Below are 10230 nucleotides of genomic sequence, written 5' to 3' on the forward strand. Positions count from 1 at the left end.
CACCATATTCAGGCTGGGTGGTTGTAATCCTTTCCCAAACTCTAGAATCCTTCTGCCACGTTCCATCTCCATACACTCTCAGAGTGAAAACTTCATTAATCAAATAATTTTTACTCAGTTTCATTTTGTACATATGTAGTATTTTTTCTATTTTAAAATAAAATTTTCATTAGTTTTTTAGATTGTAATTGCACGATTTCCCCCTTCCCTTCTTCCCATATACTCCTCCTTGCTTTCTTACAAATGTGTGACCTATTCTTACTAATTGTTGTTACATGTATATGCATATGTGTATTCATACATATTCCTAAATACATAAATACAATCTTCCCAGTCTGTATAATGTTACTTGTATGGTTTGGATACCAATGGCCTCTGGTATCGGGTAAGCAACTGGTGTGTTCTTCATGACGGAAGGCTATGTTTCCCCCTCACAGTATTGCTTAGTTACCTGTTGTCTTAGTCAGGGTCACTATTGCTGTAATGAAACACCGGAACCAAAAGCAACTTGGAGGGAAAGGATGTATTTGGCTTACATATCCCGAATCACAGTCTGTTGAGGGAAGTCAAGGCAGATACTAAAGCAGGGCAGGAACCTAGAGGCAAGAGTGGATGTGGAGGCCATGGAGGGGTGCTGCTAACTGGCTTGCTCCCTTTGCTTGCTCAGCCTCTTATGGCCCCTGAGGACCACCAGCCCAGGGATGGTGCCACCATCCACACAATGGGCTGGGCCCTCCCACATCAATCATGCACAATGGACTGAGCCCCCCCTCAATTGATCACTAATTAAGAAAATGCCTTACAGCTAGATCTTATGAGGCTCCCTCCTTTCAGATAACTTTAGCTTGTGTCAAGTTGACATAAAACTAGCCAGAACAGATAATGCTTCTAAGTCCATGAAAGCTTTACCTAGCCTACAACAACAGTCGGGGGAAGTACCAGCTACACAGTAACCCCTAGATAGCACTGCATGCTATATCATGAGCTGAAGTGCATCTTAGCCCAATAATTATTTTAAGCTAAAAACTCCAAAGAATCAACAACTATTTAAACTTTTTTTAAATTGCTGGGTGGTTGCAGCACATGGCTTTAATCCCAGCACACAGAAGGCAGAGGCAGGTAGATCTCTGTGAGTTCAAGACCAACTTGGTCTATGTACTGAGTTCCAGGCCAGCCAGGATTACGCAGTGAAGCATGTCTTGAAAAACCAACCAATCAACCATCCAACCAACCAACAACAACAACAACAAAAAACCCAAAAATAAAAACAGAAACTTCTTTTACTGATTTAAGCTGCAGCTTCCAGAAATTTTAGTCATCATAAACCTCTTTATAGTAGCTTTACGTCTTGGTGGAGCTGACCCATGGGCACAGCAATGAGTAATCATTTAAACTATTTGAGGCTCCTGGCTTTCTGTCTTCCCTCTGTAGAAGCCCTTTCTCCCACCCTGTCTTCCCCCACATAGTTGCAAACCCTTTTCCTTAGCCGTGTGGGGAGCCATTGTGTCTAAAGGCACACGGAGGCACACACACGAGACTGGTCTCTTCTGTTCCTCTGTTCATGGGCAATTAAATCCAGTGCTCTCCTCCCTGCACACACAGACACCGAAAATGGACAGATTCTCCTATGAACAGCATCATCCTAACCCTGCCACAACCCTATTGTCCCCCCATTATTCAGGTGAAGAAACTAGGCCTTGAAGATGTTCAGAAAATGCCCCATTAACACACAGTAGTTACATTGCAAAGGCAGGCTTTGAAGTTTGGATTCTGATTACCTGACATGCTGAGATGGGATGCCAGCGTCCTGGAATAGCCAGGCAAGGATGCTATTTCCTTCCCCCCAGATGCTTACAAGTATCTGCTTGGTTCAGGATAACTCAGAAAAAGGTTCCAGAGGAGGTCCCTGGAAAGGTAAGAGCCGGGAGAGTGCTGTGCTCCTACAGACTGTAGTGCCTGTGTTCAGACATCAAGGGCAGAAGGAAAGGGGAGACAAGATGTTTGTGTATCTCTGTGTGATCATGCACCTGCTTTGAACCTCAGACCCCCTGAAAGACTGTTTGTGGACCAAAGACGCTCAACTATTTTCTGAGCTTAAAACACCCAGCATATATGTTTTGTCAACTACGAAAGTGTTAGGCCACATTCATTGCTATTCTGGGAAACGCCTGCCTATAGCTTTACATTAGTAATAATAACCTAGATTATAGAAAATCAGTTATTTTTCATCTACCATGAAAGTATCTCTGTACTGTGGTCTATCTGAGCTCAAAGGAAATGAATGGCCACAAAAGATGGAAGCTACTGTGTCATTCCCCAGATGCTGTGTCTGACTTGTCTCTTCTCTTAGCTCTTGCTTCTTTCCTACTTGACATATAAAAACAGCAACCTGGAGAGACTCTGGGGAATATTACCTACTTGTATAATCTTGAATATAAAGGAAAAGCTACAGCCAAATAAAGTTACCAGGATACGGATGGATGCCTACACAACAAAGACTCAGCTGCAGCAGCAAAAGCAGAACCTGGGAGTGTCTTAAATTGAGCCGTAGCTTTCATGGCCTCCCCGGGGCTGCTCTGCAGAGGCAGTTAACCTGCCTGAGCGATCAAATCAATGCTCATGACCTTTCTCTTTGGCCATCTTTTCCTGTGGTGGTTCCCTCAATCTCTGTAGTCAAGAGGAAGACGATGGAATCATTTCCTTGGGGTGGGGAGTATTCCTATAAAACAGTAATACATTATTTGCTATTCAAGTGGAATTCACTAATTAAATGATGATTCCACAGTATAAGGGTAAAGCTTATCACTGCTATCATTTGGCGTCTTTAACGTACTCAGACATCTTTATCTAATTGACTCATGCCCATGCATCGTCTAACAGAGAATGTGGAATAAATCACCCCTGCAGGCAGGGAAATACTTGTTGCTATATCCAGCATAGGTTGAGATAGGGGAGATGGTGAGTGAGCTGTTCACCTTCCACAAGTGCGTTCCCTGAGAAAAATACCTGATATTACCTAGAACATAAACTAGTTACATGTCTATTGATAGGGACCTAAAATCGAACTTGAAACGCTCCAAACCTGGCGATCGTCTAACACACTCTGGTGTCGCTGCAGACTGAACCGACTCTGTTAGGAAGACAGGGAGCCATCAAGTAGTCTTTGTGCCTGCAGGAGAGGCCCGACCGTTGGCCTTCTAGAGTTTCTCTTCCAGGAGACAGCAAACAATCCCTCCCTTAGCTTGCCTCTCAAGTTAAAAGGAGATGGGAAGTGTGAGGCGAGTCAGGAGAGCTCTGGCCGAGTCAGGGGCTGAACTTGAAACCCATCCAACAGATATGGGTCAGTGTCGACTGTGTTTAAAAGACAAACCCGACCCTGGAGTTCCTCAGGTTTCAGGAACACCGAAGCACCTTGCTGCTTGGCAGTTCTGACAGTGGCTTGAAGTCTTCTTCTGGCTGTATCCTTCTTGGCCAGGAAAACGACATCTGAGTGAGTTATTATCTACTAAATAGGGACTGGTGACCTTTGTGATTTTTTTCTAGGACCCCTTCCCCCACAAAGGCATTTCTTGCCCTTGTCGAAGGCTGAGTGTCCCCTCTCTGAAGAATCGCAGTGTATGAGTCTCACCCTAAAGCATCTGCTGTCTCATACAGCGCTTGCAGGATTGGTTCATGGAGGTCATATTTTTTTTGTGGGGCTCACTCTGTTGGCCATGCAATAGGAAGAGAACAGAGAGAAGAATACAATAGGAAAAGGGGGAAGAAATCCTGTGTATGTGGAAGAGCCCACCAAACAAGTCATCAACAGCAGTAGACTTGGTTATCAATTACGTACTCATGAAGCAAGGCAGCAGGGGCTATAACGAGATGGTTGTCAGGTGGTGGGGCCACATACCAAAGGAGGGACGGTAGAGAATATGGGAACTGAGGCATAAGACAAAGAATAGTAATTTATCATTGAACATGCTGAGGTAGGACTTAGATGAATACAGGATTAGTATCCTCAGGTATACTGGATAAGAGACCCCTAAAATAGTTAATGGGGTCTGGGAGGGAAGTAGAAGACCCAAATAACCATACCATGGAAGAAGCAGAAATTTTTAAAAATCAGCAATATTTAACACCCACGATGCACTGGCTTCAGTTCTCAGCACTGACCAAATGAAAAAGACATTAAGAACCAAGGATAAGGTCTGTATGGAGCCGCGATTGCGGGTCTCTGTTCTGCAGGATGGCGTTTGTGGAAGTTGTCAAGAATGCCGCGTACTTTAAGAGGCACCAAGTGAGATTTAGAAGGCAGCGAGAGGGTAAAACTGGCTACTATGCTCGGAAAAGATTGGTGATCCAGGACAAAAATAACTACAACACACCCAAATACAGGATGATAGTTCTTGTAACGAACAGAAATCCCATCTGCCAGATTGTGTACGCCCGTATAGAAAGGGATGTGATTATCTGTGCACCATATGCACAGGAACTGCCAAAATACAGTGTGAAAGCTGGCCCGACAAAGAATGCTGCAGCCTACTGCACTGGCCTGCTGCTGGTCTGCAGGCTTCTCAGTACGTTCTGTATGGATAAGATCTATGAAGGCCAAGTGGAGGTGACCGAGATGAATACACTGTGGAAAACATTGCTGGTCAGTCTGGCGCCTTCACTTGCTATTTGGATGCAGGTCTTGCCCGAACTACGATCAAGTTTTGGGGGCCCTGAAGGGAGCTGAGCTGTGGATGGAGGCTTGTCTACTCCTCATAGTACCAAATGATTCCCAGGTTATGATTCTGAAATCAAGGAGTTCAAGGCAAAAGTACACCGGAAGCATATCATGGGCCAGAATGTTGCAGAATTCATGTGTTGTTTCACAGAGGTAGATGGAGATGTTTATTAAAACAGTTCTCTCGGTACATAAAGAACAATGTAACTCCAGACATGATGGAGGAGACACATGATGGAGCTCATGCTGCCATCAGAGAGAATCCAGCCTCTGAGAAGAAGCTGAAGGAAAAGGAGGAGGAGGAGGAGGAAGAGGGAGAGGAGGGGGAGGAGGGGGAGGGAGAAAGGGACGGGGAGGAGGAAGAGAAGGAGGAGGAGGAGAAGGAGGAGGAGCAGGAGGAGGAGGAGGAGAAGGAGGAGGAGGAGGTGGGGCTGTCCCCAAATGTCCCTCGCCCAGAAGAAAGATCGGATTGCTTAAAAGAAGGCAAGCTTTCTCAGAGCTCGGGAACGGGTCACTGAGAGCTAAAGCAATTTTCTGTGCGGATGTTTTCATAAAGATAATAAACTTATGAACCAAGTCCCCCCGCCCAAAAAGAACCAAGGATAAGGGGAAATAACTCACAAGAGTCCTGAAAACGAATGGTGACTGGCAAGAACTATCTCAAGGGGGTGTGGAAGACAGAACTAGAGGATGTGGCTTAAGGAATAAATTGAGGAAAGGAAGAGTCTCCTTGTCTCCTAGAGGACGGGAGTAAAGGAGAAAGGGTGCTGGAGAGGGTCATGCCACGTGTCGAGTAGGAGCCAAGAAGGGAGTCAATGTTGTCATTCATGGAAAGTAAAGAACTCCAAGATGGGCAGAGAATGAATTTCTGGACAGCAGGAGGTCCTTGAAAATCAGGACGAACTGGGCTGTGACCATAGAGGGAGGAATTCCTATGTAAAAATTCAGGATGGATGATGCTATAAGACCCAAGATCCAAGGAAGAAGACAGGTAGAGATCAAAAGACATGGATGCGAAATCATATCCAGGTGCCGGCTTCTCTCTTTTGCTCAAAAGGAAAAAACAAAATCACCTTTTCAAGAGATTGGGGGTGGGAAGGCTGCTTGAAGAGAGTGAGGAAGGTGTGTCTTGTGATGCCCCTCCCCCACAGCCGTGCCTCTGATGCTCTTGGGTCTGGGACTGAGAACTTTCCCACAGCAGTACCTGTGCTTTGCGACCGTCCCCACTGTATGAAGTGGTCACAGATGTTCCCATTTCACACATGGGGAGAGCTGGGCCTCAGAGACATTTATCTTTGGCTCAGGTAAGAATTATCAAGTCTGCGGGGAGGTGGAATGCTCGATCAATACCCATCAAATGCATGGGCTGCATAGACAACACTCTCCAACTTGTTACACCTGTGTGTGATGCTCCCTTCAACAGAAGTTTTGGCAATGAGTCTATATTCTCATGTAGCAATAAGCTCCAAGAGTTAATGAAAACCACAAAACTTGGCTGAACAAGGAAGTGCCAGGGCTACTTTATTTACTCCGAACAGAAAGGCTGCTAGCCTGATTATGATTAATTGGAAAATGAGATTTAGTTGGGACAAAGCTCTTGAAGCTCCTGTGTCTAGCGCTTCCAGCAAGGACCTCCCTATATTGGAATTGATGTGTGTTCAGTCTCAGTTTTACTGTGGATACTATCTGGATGAAAATTCCTGCCAAAACATTTCACTGAAGGATTTACAATAGACTTTCCAAGGCTCTAGCTGAAGGGCAGCAGCTGATGTCAGCGTGAGCCTGCTGGCATTCACCAGTTCATCTGGCTGAATAAAAAGTAACCAATTGTGTCTTTGGGAACCCTGCATGTTCTTCATAGTTGTAAGCCAAAATCTAATGTGTGTTCTTTTCACCATTATGTCAGCGAAAGAGAACTGTGCAAATAATAAAATGTCATGGAATGTGCAAATAGGGCATTGGCTCCCCAAGTTCTTGTGGGTAGAAATTTGACTTTTCCCGAGAGTCATTTCAGGGAACTGCACCAATGTTTGGCACATGACATGGGCTAAAAATTGCATGGTGAAATGAGTTGACCTGCATCAACCTTACAGGTGGTTTTATTTTTTCTCCTAGAGCAGAGTGCAGGCCTGTCACTGGAGGATGCTGTGTGCGCGAGCACTCTTAATTCATTATTGAAGTTCTGGATGAATTATTAATCCCGGAGAAAAATCCATAGCTGGAGTTGTCTGTCGTTGCAGTGGGAGGAGAATGACTAGTCACCCATGTATGCGGTCTTCCGCCATCATCACCCCTTCTCCCCCTTTGAGTCTTAGATTCTGCAGCTCTCCCAAGCTATGGCTGTGAGTCCCATTCTATTCCTGACTTATGGTTTGACCTAAGATGAGTCACTTAATCTCAGGGTGGTACTTGCTTCCCCTTCATTGAGAGCCAACGGGGCCTGGCTATGCAGCCAGCAAATCATAAGCCTAAAAGACTGGATGTGTTACTCAGGGCCGTCCATCATTTCTGTGAGGCCAACGGAAATGAATCACAGATACAAAACCCCAATGGATCTCCCCAACTCCTACCAAACTAGCCCTTTGGGGTGGCTAAGCCAGTGCAGAGTGCAGTGAACGGGGAAAGATAGGGAGCTGGGGATGAAGGCTGCACTAAACCCAAAGGGGGAAAGTCTGGCAACAGAGGACAAGGGGCAGGGTAGAGATACCACTCTGGCTGGAATGGCTGTGAATAGCTTGCACCCTTGGAGAGAGCACACCAGCCTCTGCTTTTCATAGATAAACACAAAAGACAGCATGTGGGCTCTCCAGCCCTTGGCACTTAAAATCAAGTGAACTTACATGCAAGTCTGTAGAATGAGATACACACACACACACACACACACACACCACACATCATAAGGCCTACAACAGCAATGTGAAAGAGGGCTGTGCAGTGTGTCTCAGAGAGAAGTGCCCAAAGAACAGAGGCTGGGATGGGATTGGCTCCTTTTCCCTTAAGCCTATTTTCTCCAGGGAGTAAAAAGGCCCGCAGAGATGAAGGCCCACATCCCTATGAGAACAATCTAGAAAGGTCCAGGGCAGATAATACACCTTCACTACCACAGAATTAAGAGAGGACCACGGAGTATGATCCATTGTCATGGTTGTGGTCACGGCCCTGAAAGTGGCACAAGGACAACTGGAAATCTTGCAGATAACTGCGTTACCAATCTCTAGAACAGAGGTTCGGCTAATCAGAGGGCAGACATGAAGTGTGCCCACAGCGTCTTCCTGGTCATGCTCGCACGCAGGGTTCTCCAGGCACCAGAGGAAGGCCTTCGAGTCTGCATCGCCTTGCAGCTCTGCTCACAGCACCATCTGGGTAGCAGCAGTGACTGATGGGCACTTCAATCACACATAAAAGCCTCTAGCATTTCATGTGCCACGCTGTAAATCTTACCTGTAGCCACCAGTGTGACTGATGAGACAGGTTCTCAGCACAGCAGAGTGTCTCAAGAACCTCACACGTGACAGTCGTGTAAGTGTATCCTTGTCTTGTGACAGTGTTTATAAGCTCAAAGAGCCATAGTAGGGAGTCAATAAATATGCGATATGATACAACAGTAAAATCATAAACAGTGCTTAGCACACATTTAGGAGAGAAAGGGCAATTTCTCAATGTTTAAAAGGGAAAAAAATGAAAGCAATAATATGCTGTTTAAAAGAACAATCCAGGACTGGGCCGGTGGCTTAATCACTAACACACTTGCCATGTACACACGAGGACCTGTGTTTGATTCCCAGGACCCACATAGAAAGCCAAACACGATGGCCTACTCTTTAATCCTAGCACTGATACCAAGACAGACAGGTTCCTGGGACTTGCTATCTAGCCAATGTATCCTGGCCAGTGAGCTCCAGGCCAGAGGAAGACACTGTCTCCAAAGTGAATACACAAAAAGTGGATGAAACCTGAGGAACAGTGCACATACGTCCTCTAGACTTCACACACCCATGTACACACACACACAGGCTTACGTGCGCATGCATACACTCATATATACAGTGTATCACAAGCATATCAGATTGAGACTTCTATTCCATTCCTTTGTCAAAGTCCATTCAAATGGAGACTTTGGCTTTAGGTTAAGTGCAGTGGAGAGATCCTTCAGTCTCCTGTTGGACACAGTTGAGATGGGATCCAATCTAGCTATTTGCTTCTCTGCTATAGGTGTTCAAGGGAAGGGGTGGGGCAATCATCTCCGTCATCCCAAAGTCATGGGGTGGATAGCCAGATGTGGGTAATGACTCTTGTGTGGATTAGTACTATCGAATGCTGATAATCTTTAATTTTCCTTACTGTTCATGCTGTTGTTCCCGCTGCTCTCTCCAGTGGGGAACGCTGGCCAGCATACCCATTTACCTTCCTTTTGGTAACAGCACCTGGGTTTTCCTTCAGGGAGTCATTTCTTCCTTGCCTTCAAGATAGAGATCAATACATATGGGCGACTCTACCGATGGGGACAAGGGATCTAGTTTGGGCCAATCAGAGCACAACACTCAAGCTCCATCTCTAAGTGTTTGGGCCAATCAGAGCTCAACACTCATGAGCCATCTCTGAAGTTCCCTCTCTTCTTCCTGGGGTTGATAGCTGATGGATGGTCTGCCATCTTTGTTCCATGAGACAACAAAATGGGCAGAAGTCTCCTGAGAGAGAGAAAATGACGACATCATCTAAGCCTCCCTTTTAGAGAAACCTGTTTGGAGCCAAATTCTACCTAAAATTAAAAATGTTCTAATGTACATAATTCTTGTTATTTTTTTCTTCCTTCAGTTACTTACAATTAGAGTTTCCAAACCCAAAGAGGAGCAAGAGGAATGGTAAACGAGTGTTTGGATTTCTTCTAAATTTCCCAACTGTTAACAACTTGATACATAATTATCTCTATGGACCTTCTATGTATCACTATATATTGCTGTATCTACCTGTCTTTCTCTAGCATCTGTCTGCCAGTCTCTCTGTCTGCCAGTCTGTCTGTCTGCCTGCCCATTTATCTATCCATCCTTCTCATTTTCTTTTGCCACTATGCAACACCAGTAGTAGCATCATGCTAAGAAAATTAAACTCCATTCAGTGGCTTATTTCAAAAATTTCCCAGTTTTTCTGAAAATACTTTTAATTTCATTCAATTTTTCCCTTAAGAGTCATCAGTCAGATGGCATTACTACATTTGGTGGGGTTTGTCTGTTTCTTTGTCTGTTTTGGTATTTTGTCTCTTTTAACTTACAACAATGTCCTGGATTTCATTGTACATTTCCTTTAATGACATTGTGTGCTGGCTAATTTTATGTCAACTTAACACAGGTTAGAGTCATCTGGGAAGAAGGAACCCCAACTGAGAAAAGGTTTCCATTAAGACTGGTCTGCAAACAAGCCTGTAGGGCATTTTCTCAATTAGTGATTGATGGTGGGGAAGGGCCCAGCCCACTGTGGGTGTGGTCACTCTGGGCTGGAGGGCGTGGGTGCTATAAGAA

At 45.1% G+C, this 10230-nt stretch overlaps 1 pseudogene; it reads left to right on the forward strand.

Annotated features, from left to right (window-relative positions):
- Window positions 1-4222: 4222 nt before the first annotated feature.
- LOC119800395 lies at window positions 4223-5239 on the forward strand (annotated as a pseudogene).
- The last annotated feature ends 4991 nt before the right edge of the window (window positions 5240-10230 follow it).

This window comes from Arvicola amphibius, chromosome 13 (genome assembly GCF_903992535.2).
Source record: "Arvicola amphibius chromosome 13, mArvAmp1.2, whole genome shotgun sequence".
NCBI classification, from domain to species: Eukaryota; Metazoa; Chordata; class Mammalia; order Rodentia; family Cricetidae; genus Arvicola; species Arvicola amphibius.